Source organism: Melanerpes formicivorus, unplaced genomic scaffold, assembly GCF_026170545.1.
Source record: "Melanerpes formicivorus ecotype bairdi unplaced genomic scaffold, bMelFor1.0.p_v2 SCAF_20, whole genome shotgun sequence".
Taxonomy (NCBI): Eukaryota; Metazoa; Chordata; class Aves; order Piciformes; family Picidae; genus Melanerpes; species Melanerpes formicivorus.
In genome coordinates, this window is record NW_027142372.1 from 693,223 (window position 1) to 713,803 (window position 20,581).

General features: G+C 36.9%; 1 protein-coding gene across 4 annotated transcripts in view; it reads right to left on the minus strand.

Moving 5' to 3' along the window:
- Positions 1–20,581, minus strand: part of SMPD3 (sphingomyelin phosphodiesterase 3) — a 120,740-nt gene that overhangs the window by 57,337 nt on the left and 42,822 nt on the right. Inside the window, exon 1 of one of the 4 annotated variants that reach the window (XM_068150484.1) lies at positions 10,070–10,156. The exons of the other annotated variants lie outside the window; for them this stretch is intronic. The gene's annotated coding sequence lies outside the window, so the exon portion shown is untranslated. Of the gene's footprint in view, positions 1–10,069; positions 10,157–20,581 lie in introns of those variants that run through there. 4 annotated transcript variants of the gene reach the window in all.

Sequence of the window (20,581 nt, forward strand, 5' to 3'; positions counted from 1 at the left end):
GCAGTTTAAGGATATAGTTTATTAACAACCTACCCTGACTTTTAGATTTTGTATTACTCCAGCACAATCTACTCCTAACACCTCAGCAGATCAGGCACTCCCAATGGGAACAGACAGTTGCAGTCAAGAGCAGAGCATATTTTTAGTCTTTCCTGGTGTATTTTACTCTTGTAGGCCAGCTTTTATCCTTGCAGCTCAAACCTGAGCAAGTGGGAGCTATACAGAGCCAAGGACTGAATCTGTCTGCCATCCTGTGCTATGTGCTCCACTGAAACAGATCACAACACTTATGCAACATTCACAGTACTGAAGCCAAAAGACAGGAAGACATGTCAAAAAAAAAATAAATTAGGAGCATAGGAAAAGTTGTCTTCACAAGGAAACTGACTCTGTACCATGCTCACCATGCTCATGACTTTCCTAGCTAAGACTTCATCTATAGGAACTGACGAGTGTAGGTGTGCATGAACTTTCATGTATGCATTTGCATATATTACCACTGACTAGTAGAACTGATAAGCTGGTTTATAATAACTCATGTAAGAACTGGCAGAAAGAACTGGTGGATTTACTCTGGTGTATATGTGCATATTTAATATTGCCAGTCCATCTTTTGCCATAGTATTAAATTACATCTTTCAGTCAGACAAGAGGGAAGTATTTTTACTTTATGATACAAAACTCTTCCTAAAAAAAAAAACCAATAGAATTATCTGAGATAAAATGAAAAGAGTAGGAATCTCTCTCTACTGTGTACAGAGATCCCAAAGGAGAAAGTGCTGGGGAAGAAGAAATTCCCTCAGTTGTAAATCTCATCTGGAGATTAATTCAATACAGTATGTGCCTCCCAAATACAGAAAAAGATTTGTCTCTAAAGAGACAGTAAGAAACAAGAATCTCACTCTTTTTAGTTCCTTAATGAGCTCAAAAAGTGACTGGCCCCTTTTATGGCTCCAGAAACCTCCTTCTTTTAAAATCATCTTAAATACTACTGTAATGGGTGCTAATCTGCATAAAGTTATAGGAATACATGCACTTTCCTTCTCTGAACAAATGATGGTTTTCCAAATGAACTTGAAATCAACCCACTAAAAATTGCTTACAATGAACAGCTGGATTACTAGACTATCATTTCATAATTGTTACCTCATATTCACCTTGACAGTAATGTGTACTACAAAATTAAATGTTCCTTGCAGCTGAGAATGATTGAGTTGTGCCTTAGCTAGCTAGTCTTCAATAGTCTTGATGTCCCTTCCAAACTGCTAAGAGGTTTATGCACAGTCTGCATGCCAAATAGTGGATCATTTTTGCTTTCAAAAATTCATTTGGCAATAAGTATATGCAAAATTATCATGTCTTCTGAATCCTGTTCCGAGTTAATTGTAAGTACTTTCCATTTTTTTCCTCGCAATTTGTATGCCATTCATATGTTTTGCTTCCTGGCCATGATAAAACCTGAAACAGTAGTTCACTACTTAATTAAAAATATATTTTACTTTGTCTTAAGGTTTTGGGAAGTACTTTATCTTCATTATCTTTGGCGAGGGAAGATACATGAAAAAATATACTTTGTAATCCTTTCTGTAGCAGCCCTGTTTCTCATTCTGTTGCCTATTATCATGAGGGTTTTGTATTTGATAACCCAGATGGTCCCTTCTAGTCTTACATTCCTTAAAAAGGACACCAAGTACTCTAAACTGATGCCACATGGTGTACAAAAAAAAACCCATAAAATTCTTTAAAATGTCGTGCAGTTATCGAACAACTTTTTAGCCCCATTAAAGCAATTTCACTAACCAAAAAATAACATTTTCTACTGCAGTTTGTGTTAGTAAATTCCAAAATCAGAAAATTAAGCTAGCTCTACTATTAAACAAAGACATAAATGCAGCAGAACTGTCCCCTATATGTGCAGCAAAAGTAATATGATTATATACACAAATCTGACAATAAAAAAGTAGTATTTCTTTGACACTATGATGTTCAAAACAGTCACCAAGATGTATTTCTGTGTGGAGACAAGTACTTGCTAAACACAGAGCAACCCTCCATCACTACTGTTATGATCTACATCTCGTCCTCAAAGGTTTTACAGCTTTTTATAACAACAGCTGTCTTTTAATAACAGCATAGTGAGGTCCTGACTTCACAGAACCCTTACATGGCATGCAATAAAAGTGAACAACATAACTGATTGTATCAAGAAACCAAGTTAGAAGCCCAAGAATGACCTTTCTTCCTGTGCACACTCTATTTGTTCATGGATGTTATGCTGGTAATGGGTAGCTCAGGGCTGATAAGAACTTTCAGATAAAAAACTCTGACTACACAAAAACACCACCAACAAATGATGCCAACAAAACATAACTTCAGAAAGCAGCCAGGCCACCCTGGTTCAGAAGGGTGCAAGCAAGTAAGGAAATATACGATGAAAAACACCAATTCCAGTTTGCATGGAGATGAACATTGGAAAATTTAATACACACTTATGGAACAGTCAACAACTAAAGCGCTGCTCTGTGCTAGGCATCTCTTTCCGGGTACACTGTTCATAATTCATCCTTTTCAGGGATTCAGATCAGGTATCCAAACATTCATACTTGATCCATTACTAAGGATGCACTTGAGAAAGCATGATAATTTTTGTAAGCAAGCAGCTACGAGATTACAAATATTTGTACTGAAATTGTGAAACCAATACAAAGTCCTGTTAAAGGCTCTCCAATCAAAGCCTTTCTAAATCACCTTTGTTGTCACACAAGGGATCTTTAAAATGCAGAAAGTGCAGTTTGGTGCTCAAATGCCATCAAAATGGCTTTGATAGAAAGTCAACAGGGAAGTCATTCAATGCTACAGCTCCAACATTTTCCAACACTACAAAAGAGTGTTTTGTTTCTACTCTACAAGAAAGCAACATAGACTTATAGGGTTTTCTTGGAATGAAGAATGAAATGTACCCCTTCTTACACACAAAGCATCGCGGGTGGGATTTTCTTGCTTCCTTAGAAGTCAGTAAATCAAATACGACTCCAACTTTACCTCATAGTATCATAGTAGTATCAATCAGGGTTGGAAGGGACCACAAGAATCATCTAGTTCCAACCCCCTGCCATGGGCAGGGACACCCCACACTACATCAGGCTGGCCAGAGCCTCATCCAGCCTGGTCTTAAACACCTCCAGGGATGGGGCCTCAACCACCTCCCTGGACAACCCATTCCAGGGCTTCACCACTCCCATGGTGAAGAACAACTTCCTCACGTCCAGCCTGAATCTCCCCACCTCCAGCTTCATTCCATTCCCCCTAGTCCTATCACTACCTGATATCCTGAGAAGTCCCTCCCCAGGGAGATTAAAAGCCAAATAATCCAAGATGTGACAAAAAAAATGTGTGCCTAAAACACGTGTTTAGGAACATACATCCAATCTGATGGTCTTGAATTCACTGGCTATGCCCAAAGCAGTAAAGAGCATGACCGTGAAGAATCAACCCAGCAGTTCTGTAGGATCACATTGGTTTGATTTTTTCAAATTAGTATTATCTAGTTACCTCACATTTTTTAAGGGAAAGCTGTCACAAGAACACTATGAAAAATACATCTAAGATGTTCCTACCTCCTCTTAAGACATTTCACTACCTTCAAGAGACTTTCAGTAACTACTTTGCAAGCATACATTTTAAGGTAAATGCTTCTAACTAGAGGGACACAATGATACACAAGCTTTAAGGATCTTAACTCAACTATGGATCTTTGTACTAAAGAAATGTATACATGTAGACATCAAAGTTCATGCTGCCTGGAGATTCTATTGTTGGGGAAACTCATTTTTGTATAAAAGGGAAATTAAAATTTTGTACAAACTGGGCTGGTAGAGAGGAATTTATCTTCAAGGTTTAACATCACTCTGGATTAAGAAAAAAGTTCACTTGCAATAGATATGGACTTTATCCCAAGATCCTTTTCTAATGTCAGTCTGACAATCGATCCACATCGGTATTACAGCTGCCTTCAATAGCAGCTTTCAGTTAAATAAAAGTGCAACAAAGTGCAGCAAGATGAAGTTTGCAAAGAACAATGATAAAAAACAAACACAAGCTTGGGTAAAATTGTTATTTTTAAAGTGTGTGAAAAGCAAGAGGTAATGTGCTTGACACTACTTTTTTGTGACATAACTCTGCTTTACAATGGCAGTTCTTGCAGCATATCTGACTTATGAAGAATATGAATACAAGATCATTATCACACTGCTACCACATCTTTCCTTAAAAAAAAAAAAAAAAAGAGAGAGAGAGAAAATGAAAAAAGATCATGTTTCACCCTGCATTATTCTGGGTTCTGAGACAAACTGTGATATCTTCCACCCAATTACAGGAATACAATGTATTGCAATTTATTTAATATCTTAATTTCTTCCATGTGTTCTCAGAAGACTATCTAATCTCAGGTGCGTTAAGGCTGTATTATTCTATCCCCTAAAGCATTGCATAGGGAGTAAGGGGAAGAAAGAAAATAATTTTTCATGTATATAAGGATGTCCTGAACAGGTAAAGAAATTGATAAATCTTCTTATAAATACCTGAAAGATATTTCACTCCTTAGCTTTTAGATACCAGGACTGCGGAGGAACCTTCTGAACTAGAGACCTAGGTTTGCTAAGCAGTTCATACTGAAAACTGCCTTTAGACTTCAGAATTCAAAATAATAATGTGAGCAAAAAACTAGCTGGGATTAACTGTTTAAAGATAACCATCTCAGAAGGTTGCAGAAAACTGTGAAACCCTGTTGGTCTCCACTGGCATATTAATCCATTGCAGACAAGCACTGGTACTCTTTCAAACGAACTGGGTGGAGCTCAGTTAAAGACTTATCAAGAGCACTCACCTAATGCAAGTATTCTCAACTAAACAGTTTGTGGATGAGGTAACTACATGAAACAGTTCTGGAAGTAGGTGGTAGGACACAGAATGAAGTCCTACTCTTTGTCCTTAAGACAGTGTGCTGTTCATTCCTTAAGCCTTGAACACTCTCTGAAGAATCACAAGGAGAAAATTACAAAAGCCAAAACACCATGAAGAAGTTCTCAATGATGGTCAGGGCTTTAGTACCAGTAAGCTGTTGATGTACAATAGCTGCTTTTTTCAAGCAACCTTAGTTTCCACCATTACCTTTTCAACAATCTCTTCTCAGCCTCTCTTGTCCAATTCTCTAGCATCAGCCCATCACAGTCAATTAACTAACAATTTGTTCTCTTCCTCCACTTTCCCTACCAACACCAACATGGTCCATTAGCTTTTTGTCCTTGACAGGCTCAAACCTCTCCAGTATAAAGCACCGAGTGTTGGAAACATTCGACTAAACACCTCCCAAACACAGCATGAGACAATAAAACTACTCAAATAAATATACATTGAGAATGCAAAATCCTCATTTTTGAAAAGTGTAAAGACTTCAAGAAAGCAGCCGCCCTCAAACACACAGGGAGATGAAAGGGCCCTGTCTCCTTGTCACTAAACAACAGGATAACAGGAACAAAGGTACAAAACCAGGCTTCTACAAAATACACCCAAACAACAACTTCGATCTGTTCGCATTTAGAGGGATTCTTATTAAAGGCTGCTACCAAGTTTTTGCTGTCCTTCGCCCAACCACGCTTAGCCTAATGAGCTAGGATAAAGGTCACAGGAGCAGCAAGTAGACAGTTTACCTTAAAAGAACTTCAAAATAATGACTTCAACTGCAAAGGGTCTTTCCTAATGCATTTATGAACTAAATAGCAGTTGAATTATTAGGGTATGTATTACTGAAGCCAAAGTTTTGCTCCATCAGACAAACAGATAAGCACCAGGTGCAACTCTAGACTTGAACTTGGATCTAACTCTCTTTATTCCAAACCATTCAGGTTCTTAGTTACAACAAAATTCAGTCTTCACTATCACATTCCTCCTTCTTTTTAGTATTTTATGCTAAGTCAGTCCTATAAACAGAATTAGGTAAGTGGTTATACTGAAAGAAAACCAGGCTTTTACAAGCACCTTTAAAAATACAAATGCTAAAATGGTCTAAACCACAAAGATACAACATTTAATAAATGGTATTTAAGTAGTGTTTTTTGTTGGCTGAAAGACATTTCTTAACCCATGTCATGTTGTTGTTAAAAATGCACGTACACGTTATTTCATTTCCATTGTTACAATCACTTAAGCACTCAGATTAGCAGTCTGTGAAGGTCTAAATACAATTAGTTCTTGTGCTTTATACAATTTATTCAGTTACATCTAAACAGAGTAGGAAACTGGGAAATTCTGAGAAAACAACTAGTGTTCCAGTGAAATGTGGAAAACACATAAGAAATTAAACAATAATATTGGGAGATTTGCTCAGTATCATGGCTGAGATTTTCAAGAAACAAAGGAGAGCTATGGAAACAAACCAACCAATGACAAAATCTAAAAGATACCTAGGGGAGATTCTACATCTGCAGAAACTAAAATCTCAATTTGAATTCTTGAATGTAAAGGTTGACAACAAGTGCCTTTGTATGACACGTTGCTTACATACGTCGTTCAAGAATAGCCAGAGACTGTCTAGAAACCTCTAATAATAATGCCCATCAGAATCAATTGATGTGACAACAGTCATCACAGAATGGGGAAGCAATGCTGGTAAAACATATCACATAAAATGGAGATGAAAAATTTGCTAGGTGCAGGAGATATGTTGCAGGGAGACTGAAAGGAAAAGCACTCAGTGTCCTATTGAAGCCCTTGTACTATTCACCTAGCTTTACAAACAAATATTGCAGAAAGGAAATTTCCGTTCACGTATAGATTACCAATTCTCTGGTTCAGTAGAAAACAATCAATTCTTCCATCTCTATTTTAGTGAATTACAGATATCATCAAACTGCTACAGTTTTCACCTACTGATAGTGAGTATGAAAGGCTTTGGGTAAAAACTCAGCATGTTTCCAAGATCAATTGATCAAGTGCTTTCAGAATCCAGCAGCAAAAAGCAGGAATCTTGACAAAAGCACTTCAATCAGAGTGCTAATAGAAGACACCTTGCCATCACAGAACAGACAAAAGAGGTGAAATGCTGTTATTATCTGTTAATACTCATCCCTGAATACCTATATGCCCATTTCTGCATGCTAACACTTGCACAGCATAGGCTTCAAGGAAAATAAAACTACAAGAGTAAAAGCATAAGTAAAACCCCATAACATAAATACATAAATAAATTTGGTGACTTCAAAAATAATAGGCAATGAAACAAAACCCTGGGATAGAGTTTAACTCAAGTGTGTTTTCTTTCAAATGTCACCAGCATAGACTTCCACTTTTTACACACTCATGTTGAAGTGTTTTAGAGTAGAGAACCTGTAAACAAACCAGAGCACGTCTAACAACATTTCTTACATATCTGTTAAGTCTTCTTACAAGGATACTATGTGGTTGCACTTGAACTGTTCATCTCTTTGCACTGACAACCCTGTACTCTGCATCCTATTATCTCATCAGTTCTCCCATCCAATTTTAGAATTGCTTTTACTGCCACCATTTTTTTCATTATGTATCTATTTCATTCCCTTTCTGCATTGCAAGCACTCATATGTAATTTAGCTATTGCTCTGTATTTTGATGGGCTGTTATATAATGTTCCAGTTTATTAAGTTTATTACATAAGCATACTGTGAACAACAAACTCCTTGAAATGACTTGTATGTTGGGAGCAACTCTACACACTGTTGTACATAATTTTTTTTCCAAGATAAGCAACATCAATATTATTTTAGTTCTTGAACACTGAGACTACATTCTTCATGACTAAACCTGTTCAACAGCATTAATACATGACAATTACATAGAATTTCTCAGTATTCTGACAGCTAACATAACCAAAATGAAATTTTAAGTACTGGCATTGAAACAACACCTCTCAAACAGACAGAAGAAATAACTAGTTTGAAGAATTTGGTGCTTCATTAAGTACAGCTATCTCATTAGTAGCACCAACATTAGATGTTCAGACAGTTTGGAGCTTTTTTGTTAGTTTGTTTGCCAGTAGCTAGCCAAATCTGCTGGCAGGACTTAACCAAAGAGCTTTCCAAATAGCCAAAGCAAGGGATCAAGCACCACTAAGACCTTCCAGGCAGTGTCACAGGCACACTCAGAAATACTTTCCCCCGGTATCAGAAACTACAAGCATATTATAGAAAGCTTAATTATTTTCTCAGCCATGTAATTCAACTCCAACTTTTTTGCTTGGGCAGTAATTAAGTGAGGTGAATTTTATTCTTGGATTTTAGAATTGCACTGGGGATACTCAACAGACTTTACTACCATCTTGGGAAGTCCTAATCACACAACTCTGCTACCCTGGCTCTAAATATGAGAGCAACCCATTGTCAGTTTAACATGACTGGGAGCATTTTTACTATAATCCCTACTGCCAGCACTATATTAGGATCTACTGTTTCCAGCTCCTTTTTAGCCCATTCTTTGACTGTGATTTTCTTCCTCAATCTTCCGCTACAAATCAAGGCTTATTTAGTAACATCCAATCTCCATTTTAAGTACATCTTTCAGGATTTAAGCCTGAAAGCAGCTCAGCACATAAAGATTAGCACATGAGCACATGCTAGGATCAAGCTGCAAACTCCAAGGTTCCAGCCTTTATTTGACAAATGAGTCCACTACAGGAAAAATCAAGTGACAATCTTCTGAAAACATTCCTGAACAAAATGGGAGTGGATAAAGGGTAACACATGCTAAAGAAAAGGCATCTGTTTATTAACTAGATGTTGTCATATGCTTTCTATTTTTACAATGCAGTTAAAGTTAATATTTATGAGGCACACTTTCAATCAGGTGGTTAATTTCCGCCTTCAGACAATCTGATGCACTGTAATTCAGAGGCATGTCTTCACTCACACAGCAGAACACCAAGCTCATTTCCTGTGTTGTGAGAAGAAGGTAGATGTAGTGCCCAGAGTTACCACTTCAATCATGATTCCAGGTGTTCTGCCTGACAATGCATGATGTAAAGATTCAAGTACCCTCTGTGAGCTGATTTCCTGTGATTCACAATTAAAAGCTTTTCATTAACCACTAGTTAGTGCTAAAAATTTCAGATTAACTCCAGGTACACACAACTCATCTTGCTATCATGTCCTGCTGTTGCCCTGGCTTCCTCCCCAAAATGCAAAAGCTGCATTATTCTTTACAGTGTGTACATTTATACATATTGGCTTACAAAGTTACTACATTTGAGACCTGATGAGTTCATTAGCTAATATCATGAAATGAGGGTTTTTTGAAAACCAGTTTTCCTCCAAGGTGGGTCACAAACATACAAGCAAAATTCATTTTAATACAGTAGTAGCAGGCATGCAAGAAGAATGTCATGTGGTCAGTTCACAGGGAAAAAGAAGTCCATTTGGCCTTATGCAAGTCAGTTGTTAAAACCAACAGAAATCCAAAGCTGAGGATACAAGATTAGAGCCAAAGGCTTCATTGTTTCTCAGAAAAATTCTGCAAGGTTGATGTGCTAATGGAAGTTTCATCAAGTGAAAAGTTCGTTACATTTATACAGTTGATCAATACACAATCCCTACAGGCTACACCTAAATAATCTAATCAGTTCAGTAGAATTCTATAAAAGATATGAAAAAGGTAAGTTTTAGTAACTTATACTCCAAATCTTTGCCATCTGATTTATTCATATGTTTTACAGAAAAGGGTTTGAGCTATGAATTACAACGTCTATGCTTTAACAGTCAAATTCTGGGCACACATAAGCAGTCAGCCCCAACTGCTCAGACAATTCATATATCATATAGAGTCATAGGAAAACAGCTGCCTATGTAAATGTCCAAGACAGACTGTATCTATCAGACATATATCCAAGACAGGCAGTTATATGCATCATGTAAAACATATTGTACAAAATTAGAGTCCATCATCCATGTATTGTTCCCCTTACCAGGTGTCTATATAACAACTGTTATGCAACAGCTCCTTAATTTGATTTTCTGCACTCAGTCCCCTTTCTCAGTTTACTCACATTTACATGATGTTTGCAGATGTCAAGAACAACTTCAATGATTCTGTTGCAATATAAAGACTTAAACAGATGAAGCTCTGGCTGCCATTTCAGAAAACCACTCCCACAAGAAACCACTGACTGACAGGAAAGACTCATGTGTTAGCATCTTAGTTATCTTTAAGCTCCAGTTCTTAAGTCTCCAGCACACATAGCAGCACTCAACAGTTCTAGACAACAATCCACGTGTTTTAGCTTGATAAGCTTCTATCCACTAGAGAAGCAGCTTTTAAATTTTCATTGCAATATATATTAATCCCTTTTGTAATTTCACATCACTAACAGTAATAGACTTAGTTACCTTCTTGGCTGAAATCTCATGTTTTAGCTGCATTTTCAATATTTAATACTAAATACTGTCAAAGTGCACTTCTTGCTGTACTGAACATTCAGTGTAACTGTGGTCTGGAAGCAAGAAAACCTCATTGGGACATTATATAAGCATAGCCACCATTAATTTCACTCTGTTGCTTTATGCTTTTAGCAAAAAGTCAGTGTGCAAAAGCATTGTAATTTAGATCATTTTAATTAGCTGTAATTGATTTTAGGACTGTTTTCTTTAATATGACCTAAGGGGGGGAAATCTAAATTTTGGAGCTGCATGAGCATGATAATGCTTTCAGTCTAAATCTTCGAGACTGGAATTTCTAGTGCACAAAGTAATCTCTCAGGAACTTGGAAAAGTGTTGGTAAAATATCCCACAGAATTCCCACTTACACAACCAATCCATGCTCCACCCAACAAGTGCACCATGGTATAAACATCTGTCTGTACTTTGCATGTGATTGTGAGGGGAAGATTAAGAAACAAATAAAACTACTGAAATGTGTAACTCACAACAAGTATTTGCACTCAGACAGGATAACACCATAAAATTGTAGAACCCCATTCTAATCAAGGTCAGATTTATGACCTGCTTAAAAACTTACTGAGAGTTACATTCCCTATCTCTTGTCATCTCCCCCAATTCAGAAAGCAGGAACAACAGGGATGAAGAGAGGACAACAGAGAACAGTGCGCTCTTGAATTCAAGCAAGGAGTACTTGAGTAGTGAGGAGTAAGCTACATCTCCAAAGGAGGATGCAGCATTAGGCAAACACATAGAGAATACTAAGAAAAAGCATGTTTGTCTTCAATATTTGACAAATATCTAAATATCAGCTGTAAACAAATGTGGGGGAAAAATCATACAAAAGCCCAGAAACACACTTAAAGTTTAAGTTTTGCCCTGTGACAGTGTCTCATGTTAATTTTGCTAGTGAAACATCTTTTGAAACATTTTGCTTATCCTTCGTATTGCCACTTCAAATAATCTGTGAATGTCCACAGTAAATGAGGGCAGGATACAACACCAACAACTTCACAGAGTCTAGATGCCAGGCAGAAGTCAAGTGAGAAGCCACTTTTTCTTTATCATAGCACATCTATTTTATAATCCATTTTTCACACATCTTACTACATTGTTCTGCAATGCCAAGTTCTCTCACACTCCACCAAACTGTAGCATGTACACAGAGGGAGAAGAGAACAACAGAAAGACCAGATCAATGCATAAGATTAAACGTACAAATGGTAAAATATAATGTACTGGAAAGCTTCAAATGGTGCACAGCTAATTGGAAAGGTACCTCCCTACCTATCATGCAGAGCTTAATTTCACAGCATCCATCTCAGTGTGGCTACGCCCCAGGGAACAGTGTTGGCATGGTAACTGCAGGCTCTATGACTTTTTTTTTTCCCTGTTAGCAGTCATATGAATTTTTTGTTCACTTCAGGATCAAGTAAATTTAGACTGATAGCACTGCTTATTTGGGGCAAAAAGGAGAAGAGGGCATATTTCTGAAAACACAACCAATCCTGCATGAGAGAGAAGCAGCAGCACAGCTTGGATTTCAAAACAAAGCAACTACAACAATCCAAAAACTCCCACAACAACAAAAACAACCCTACAACACAAACACCACAACCAACCAATAAGAAAACAAAACAAAACCAACCAAAAAAAGTGCCCAAACAAATAACAACAACAAAAAAAAAAAAAAGCATGAGGAAAAGCTCTACATGGCTGTACTCCTAAAAACAGTGTCAAGAAAGTGAATGAAAAACCTTGTCAATCTGACCAGAGTCACATTAAGGACAGAAAGGGCTACATTTCGTTTTCACTCTGGTGCCTTCATTATCACAGAATCACAGATGTTAGTAAAAAAAAAAAAAAAAAAAAAAAAAGCAGAAGAGTGGTCAGAATTAGAAAAAGTATTTAAAAGATAGTTCAGTTAATATTAAAAATATATTTTGCAAATGAGGATGTTTTTCAAATAGGTTTGACCCTGAGATACCTTAGTAGCCAGTATATCTGGAGGTGAAATTTTATGTACAGGAACAATGTCAAGTTTAACATTTTTAAAGCAAAGAGTGTCTGATATCATGCTTCCATTATTGTTGCCATAGAAGAATAACTTGCAGACTACTAAAACACTACAGATTAGAAGCCTGTCAGAAAAAAGGTCTGGAAATCACAATGCATATAGTTAAATCTTATCTGTAACAGCATCTTAAGGATCTCCTCAGTGACTGAGTGAATTATTTCCTGTTGGTATGGAGATGGTGAGTGGCTAGAATACATCCTCATGACAAGTACTGAGCAAATTAAGTCATTTATCAATCTAAAGGTCTATGTGACTCTCTTTGTTATACAGGGAAGGGTTTATTCTGTAGTTAGAGAAAGTGCTGATTAAAATTACTTGAGGCATTATAAGTACTTACATGTGATGCCCTTTTGCACCAACATGTAGTGATATCTCCATCATTTCTTGCAGGAACAAATAGGGAACATAATTCTGGTACCTTCTGGAAACTTCTGTGACTGTGAATTAGACATGCTGTCCACTGTTATCTCAGCTATGTTTTATTCTTCCAAAGTGTATCTCATTTACCAGAAGACTATGTAAGAAAGAGAGCAGTAACAGATTTTCTTTCTTTTTTAAAAGTCAAATCTATTTCAAAAGCATGTCATTCATTTCTTTCATATTGCAGTCTAGGCAACCATTAGTCAAATTGCACCATCATTCTTTCCCACTTCCTCATTGCTTTTACAAAATAAGAAATATAATTAACAGAACTGTCTTGGTGGCCACATATAAAATTTCTCCTGTGTCTCAGTTCTTCCACTTCATCTCCCCTGTTCTCTAAAACATTAGATCTCTAAACCCACTGTCCTTCTTTAGCTACCTACCAATAAAATTGACCTTTCTCAAGAGCATTCAAAGTGCTTTGGCCACCATCAATTGGGACAACTGAATGCAAAAATAATTCCATGTCCACATTCCCACAACCTAACAATTGCTATCTGACAAAGTGAAGCCATAGTGCCTGGTCATTCACAGCACTGTTTACAGAAATAGCATTTATAATGACTGCAGTGCGCAGAGCAGAGATGGTCCCTGGGTTTTATGCTACACTGTTACTCTTGGCTTAGGGGTCAGTTTCATGTAACTCAAAGAACGTGCAACAATTGCAAACCAGTGCTAGAACAATCTCCTGCCTGTTCGGAATACTTGAAAACAAACAAAAAATTTGCCCCTCCCAAAGAAAATCCTTCCATCACAAACAAGAAGCTCAAGAAGAAAGGCGTATTGCCTGCGTTTCATACAAATGTTTATGAGATGAAGAACTGAAGTGGCCTGATGCATTTATTACCAGGGTGAAAATGTGTTCTGATTAATACCTACAATCCCCACCATTCTAGAGAGCCCATTTCTTGCTAGCAAAGGTTATTGGCAGCACACTGATTAAGGAGGAATGACCAGAAGCCAATCAGATGACCAAATAAGTATTTAAGAGCTTTTCTTCTTGATTGAACAATAGGGATCTTCACCTCCACTTCAGCTCAGTTCAGTTCCATATGCCTTACTCTACAAAGCTCTGTCATTTCTTTAGTGCGAAAGACCAGGCTTGTTCAGTGCAGGCCATTCAGCATTTCTGACCTGCTGACACCGAGTTCTGCACAGCAGCTTTCAAACAGATTTGCTTTCTAAACTTTATTTGGACATTAGAGTGATAAAAAAACCAACAACCTACCCACCAAAACCAAAACCAACCAAAACCACCCAAGCCCAAAGAAATAAAAAACAACATACACAACACCTCCACAAATAAAATCACACACCAAAAAAAAAGCAAACAAAAAAACCCATCAAACACAAAAAAACCCCATCAAAGCAGAATTATTTTCCCATAAAGTTTAAGCACTACCACTCAATTCCATACTGTTCCCAGTGACCTGAAAAGCCCTTCTTCAAATATCGTTACAGAAATTAATATGATCATCTACTTATTTTTGTAATTTAGATTTTTAAATGAGTCTTTACCAGATGTGACCACTTCAGTCTTTGTGACAGAGAGGACACCTTCGGTGCACAAAATAGGACTGCTTAAAAAAAAAAACCAAGTGGTGGAATAGTTGTTCATTTCCAAGTAGGAAATTTAGAACTTGAAGCAATACTCCCTTCTTCCTATTATGAATCTCTTTAATAAAGGTTAGAATGGTGTTCACTCACTTCCAAAGCTACTGTAGTTCCACATGTAGAATACTGCAATAAAATTAAAGAAAACAAAACACAAAAAAAATCAGTGTATTTCTCAGTTAATAAAAAGGATAGTGGCAAATGAACATGAATCATAAAGAAGACAATTTCTTCAAATTCATTTTGGAACCATCTGTGAAGCATTTGAATTCTCAAAGGCCAAGTGAGTAAAGTATCCATATTTCAGTACAAGATTATCTATAAACCTCTAGAAGCTATTAACCAGATAGCTGAAACACTGCTCAGATAAAATCATCAGTTTATTTTCCATGTTACAACTCTGACTAAAGGCTAAGACTATGTCTTGTTATCTAGGCAGGCTGGGATAACTCAGGTAATGAAGCTTGCATTACATAACCACATCTCTTTAAAATTTAGAACAATGATTCTTTTTCTGCATAGCAGCAGGATCTGTTACCTGCTCAGCTTTTTGTTTTGTGGTGGATTGGGTGTTTTTCCTAAATCACTAGGAAATCTAGACTTACTTGTCACATGGGAGTTACACATCTTTATCTTATTAGTGAACTGAGCAGTGTGTTTTCGTCTTTGTCACACAAAACCATGTCTGTATACAACTAAGGGGAAAAAAAAAAAACACAACCAACCTGCACTTACTTAATTGTTAAGACAATACACCAGGTATGGTTTTAGAACTGAATGTTAGAACAGGTAACATTTAAGAAGAGCTCAAATTAGGTAAAACTGAAAGGAAAACACTGAATAAATGGCCTAGCTAACTCTAGAAGTTTCTTATCTGAATTACTGTTAGACCAGATTGATCGTCACACTGATATCTGACTGGCTGTAATGATACAATACCACAAGGTATTTGTAAATATTTCTGGGGTTTATAGATACATGCTTGGCTTCTCTGTCTAAACTACTGTGAGCAAAGTCATAGAACCCCTTAAAACATGTTATTTCATAGCATGGCCTACTCATATGCTATATCAAAATAAGATTTGGCAAAGGCAGTACAGGAAATAAGGGAAATAAGATTAAACTAATTCAAACACTGAATAAAGAATGGAATGACTGTCTTAATTCAGGCAATTTGAATTATTAATGAACTGTTTGCATCTGTAGAGATTTACTCTATTAGAAAGATTTCCTCTACCATCTGGATCAGGAAATTGTAATCTCAACTTCTGAAAGGTCAGATACAACAAGCTGGAAAGAGCTGCTCTTTTCCAGAACTTATATCTTTGACTCAGACAAAATTACCAGGAAGTCCACCCTCATAAGTGGATAACAATGTGCCACACTAAAAATTGGGATACTGAGACAGCAAACTAAATACACAGGTCCTGAATTATTTTCAAATACTGTAAGGAGATGGCATTTCTACCACTGAAATACCAGACCATCACAACAACAGGTTTCTGACGTCAGTTTTGTATCCAAATTTTCTATGTCTGTCACCATTCATTGCTAAACAGTCAGAGCAAGAAAAGAAGTTCCATTTTCTCCTGCACCTGGTGCCCTCACCTTTCTTCCACAAAGGATATTTGTTGTGAAAGCCAATAGGCCATATCAGTTTTAGCCTTCTCATTAACCACCTGGAATATATAGAGAATGCTTTTCACTCATGAATAGATGTTGACTTTATTTGTTCATTCTTCACACTGGAAAACTCAAAGCATCTTAGATGTAAAATCACTCAGAATATGTCAATCCCCCACATGTACATGTTAGGGGACCTCTAGGCTTACAATAATAAACTATTTTTTTTTCCTCTATACCTAGCAAATTTTACTTGGAAGAACACCACTATTTGTCAATGTCTAAATTAGACTGAGACTTCCCCAAGAGAAATTTGTAATTATTGCCAACATGGCTAGAAGAAACCACCAGTCCTTCATAACAGACATTTTATCCCCATTAATCTTGCTTAATTATATAACTTATTAAGGCTTTTATGTATATATTTGACCTTTCTGCATGTCATTCTTTTGGTAATCTGTGAGTCTTCTTTACAGACAATTACTTCGACTTCAAATACTGCCCACCTTCCTTCGACTGGTGCCCTTCTCTTAAACTGAAACCAACATTCAAATCTTACTTCTTTTGGGAATTGCAATGAGACAAGCAATTCCCTTCTACAAAGCCAAAAAACACTATTGAGACACAACCTTGATGCTGAGATTTGCACTCATGACCAGAGAAGCTGTCTCTCGACCATAGTGTATCAGATGCTATTAGGAAAAAACAAAACAAAAAAAAAGCTAACTGTCATACAGAGTGTTCTGTACATAAGGATAACCAGTGAGATTCAGAATCTGACATATGAAAGTTAATAAATATCCCCAGAATACATCTCACTCATTGTTCAAACATTCTCTGTCTTGTAATGATACAGCCCTCAGAAGTAAAGCATATAATCAGAAAATGCTATCACTGGCAGCATATGATTCAGGCATACAGGTTTGCAAATATATATCAGATATAGAATGAGAGAGTTCTACTACAATTAATAGTGGGGGTGGGGGAGGAGGGTGGAACAAAAACAACAAAAAAAAACCCCAAACTTTTAACAATGCTTTAAAATCAGATGACTAATGGTACACAGATAATTTCCCCACCCGTACTGTAAAAAACTATTATAGCTATAGGATCCTGCACACTCAAGCACTGCAGCTTCCAAAACTATGTAAAGTGAAATTTTGCAAGTAAGACAATCCAAAGATAAAGGAACAGATGGCATTAGCAGTCTAGCATCAGTGGGTCTTACAGTAACCACTTCCCTAATGGAGTTCCCCAACACCTCGTCCAATCCCACTGCATCTTCTAAGCTTCTATTAAATGGCATGGCAATTTTCATTATGCTCTTGGCAAAACTTCTCCATCAAATCAACTACAGTATTCCCAACAGTAATCAAAACTTATGTTTCCAAGCCTGGATTTACTAGCATATGTGTCATACATAATAGATGCCTTAAATTTTCCTGATGAGTATAAGTCACAAACGCCAAATTAATTACATTATATTTATTTTATACTTCCAGCTGCATCACTTGCTCAACCCTGTCATTTGTTTCTGTCACAGCTGAGACACTTCACATTTCAGCATCTTTCAGTTATAATATTCTTAAAACAAACCAACCCACAAAACAATAATTAAAAAAAAAAGCAAACACACAAACCAAACCCAAACAGAAACCCAACCAAAAATGTTTTTTACCACCAATATGCTTGCCTTACTACCATTCATATGAGACATGTTTACTATTCTTTTACAAGTTTCAGCAACGTCTGTTGGAGGGGAAAGCTGTAAAAGAAATAGCAGATTTCTGCTGTGAATGGTCATTTTCAGAGTTGCAGGTATTTTCCTTTGCTAAGCCAAGCACGAGAAAGGTACATGGCAAAGCAGTCTATCAAAGCAGTTTTCAGTAATCAGGTAATCAAAGGTTTTACTTTATACTAATGCATCATTCTTGACATTTAAGCTGTATGGTTTTGTTCTGCCACTGAGTACCTAGATGGAATTAATGAGTAGGTCATGCACAGTCCATAATGATCAAGGTTTTACAATTAATATTTCTGAAGCAAAATGAGCTCTAATTACTTTAGAAACTTCTTGTGAAAGAAGTGTCACAAGCAAAATGGAACGTTCAACTGCATTCCAAGTTCAACAGCTATCACAAACACTTGTCAAAAACCCTTTACATAGTTCCACACCATCCTCTACAGAAGCCTTGATAGGCTTACACAGTCACCATTTGAATTGTGTAAATGAACATATGGCACAAAAGTGATAAGACAACACAATAACTGCTTTTCATTGTGCCTCTGACCTACTTTGCTCTGAAGCAGCCAGCCAGAAAGACAGACATACTCTTCTCCTTATTAGTTTTCGAAGGCACTGATTCAACATTTTGAGTAAGCAGAAAAGTTAACTGTGTAGATGCATCTTAATTCTGCAAGTATAAGTAAAATAAAAGCCCTCCCAGTGCCTACCTTTAGGAAGGATCCACAGCTACTTGTATGTGCAAACATTCCAGAACACATTCCATTATAAAATTCTTGAGAAGATTTGAAAGGCAAAACAAAACCAAATGACATTCCAATCCTAAAAGTTCAGTGAGTCCTCAGAAAACTATACTATTGGTCCCCCAAAACAATAATTTCTGACTCTAAGGAGTACTACAGCATAGAAAATCTAATGCTCTACCAAACTACTTGTAACACAAAACATTAACATCTAATATCAGACACCAAGAACTTTGTGGTTTTCCCCAATAAACAAATTGCTTTCTCATTTTAAAGACCTATTTGGAAACCATCATACAGCAACCTTTTTTCCTCCGTGGGATTCAGCAACAGATTAGCAGCATTTAAACACCTGAGATTTGTACCCTGTGGTTCAGCAAAGGAAAAAGCCATGCTAGTTGCTAATATTTCATTCAAATCTGACTTTAAAGTAAATAAGACGCTTGGGACTACTGACTGTGATTTAAGTACTGTTCTATATGGGACAAGTTCAACCTTTGCAATAATAGGACAAATTTTTGATGATAGGTTCCAGAACCATTCTAAGGCTTTTTGCAGGGGAACAGTTGGACGTACAAAAGTCATGCTGCTAATCACTGCAGCCATTTGTGAACTTGGTTCACATACAAGTGAATCCATTTTCCTGCTGACTTCTTTAGCAATTACATTTGGCTCTATACAGGCAAGACCTGCAAGTACAATTTTACAGTCTGCCTGCGAGTATGGCTGAGATGATTGGTTTAACTTGAGCCCACAATGTCTGTGAATTCTTGTGAGACTGAAAAAAACAAACCTATATACACAAATGTTCTGGTTTCCCAAAACAAAAAAAGAAAATCCTTAAAAGTTGTGAGCTTGTTATGAAGATTTCTAGAAAATTCCAATAGAAAAAGAAAACAACTTAGTAGTAATGTCCCCAAGTAATATAAAATAAATAAGCAAGCCAAGTTTATCTATAAAAATATCTAGAAATGGTTTTCATCTTTCTCTGTATGTTCAGGAAAAGGGCTTTCAGTTTCTCTTGTCACTAAAGCAAGCAGTAGGAGCTCTAAAAGCTTTATGTAAGTCCTTGAGTTTCCAAGTTTTATTTCAGAAGGGATCAGACATGTCCAGAGACTGATCTGCATTATGCAACCTTTTCTCTCTGGGCAAACAACCTCCAGGCAATATCTAAGCACCCTACTCAGTACACTGTGTGCCTCTAGTCCAGTCTTTTCTTTTCCTACAGTTGCTGGGCCTCTGCACCAAGGTTAAGATGAGGTTTTGGCTTCAAATTTTGCTATTTGGATGGTTCTGATGGTTCCTAGACAAACTGGGAAGTTTTTAGAACACACTCTATCTTTTGTACATCCTTTATAAAAATCAAAAGGAATTATTTTAGCCCAATGGCAGCTGCAAATTATGGTGGAGGGCTCAGAGAGGGGGAGTGGGGAAAAAAGAGAAAAGACAAAATATTTTTAAGTAGTATCTAATGAAGAATGAAGCAAAACCTAAGAGAAATTAAATGCAAAAGTAATTAGAAGTTTGTAAGAAGGCATCATCATTTCCTAAAGAATGAAAACACACATCCTTCCTCCAACACTCCCAATGCCCCCTGACCACCCTAGGATTTAAAAGACCGTCTGCACTAAAACAAATTAAAAAATAAATAAATAAAAGGGCACAAAAAAAGTGATGGAATAAAGTTGAGAGAATTTTCCATGTAAGTGACAGAAGAGCTAAACCATGCAGTGGGAAAGAGCAGATCTATCTCCCCACCACCACTTCAAGTCAGGCAATTACTTAGATGAAACGGCTTGGTTATGTCCCTTGACTAATGTTTAGATTCTGCTTCTGTCTGTGGCTCTTGCTCACAGCCCTCTCTGGGATTTTGACATATCATTTCCCCCTCTCTATCCC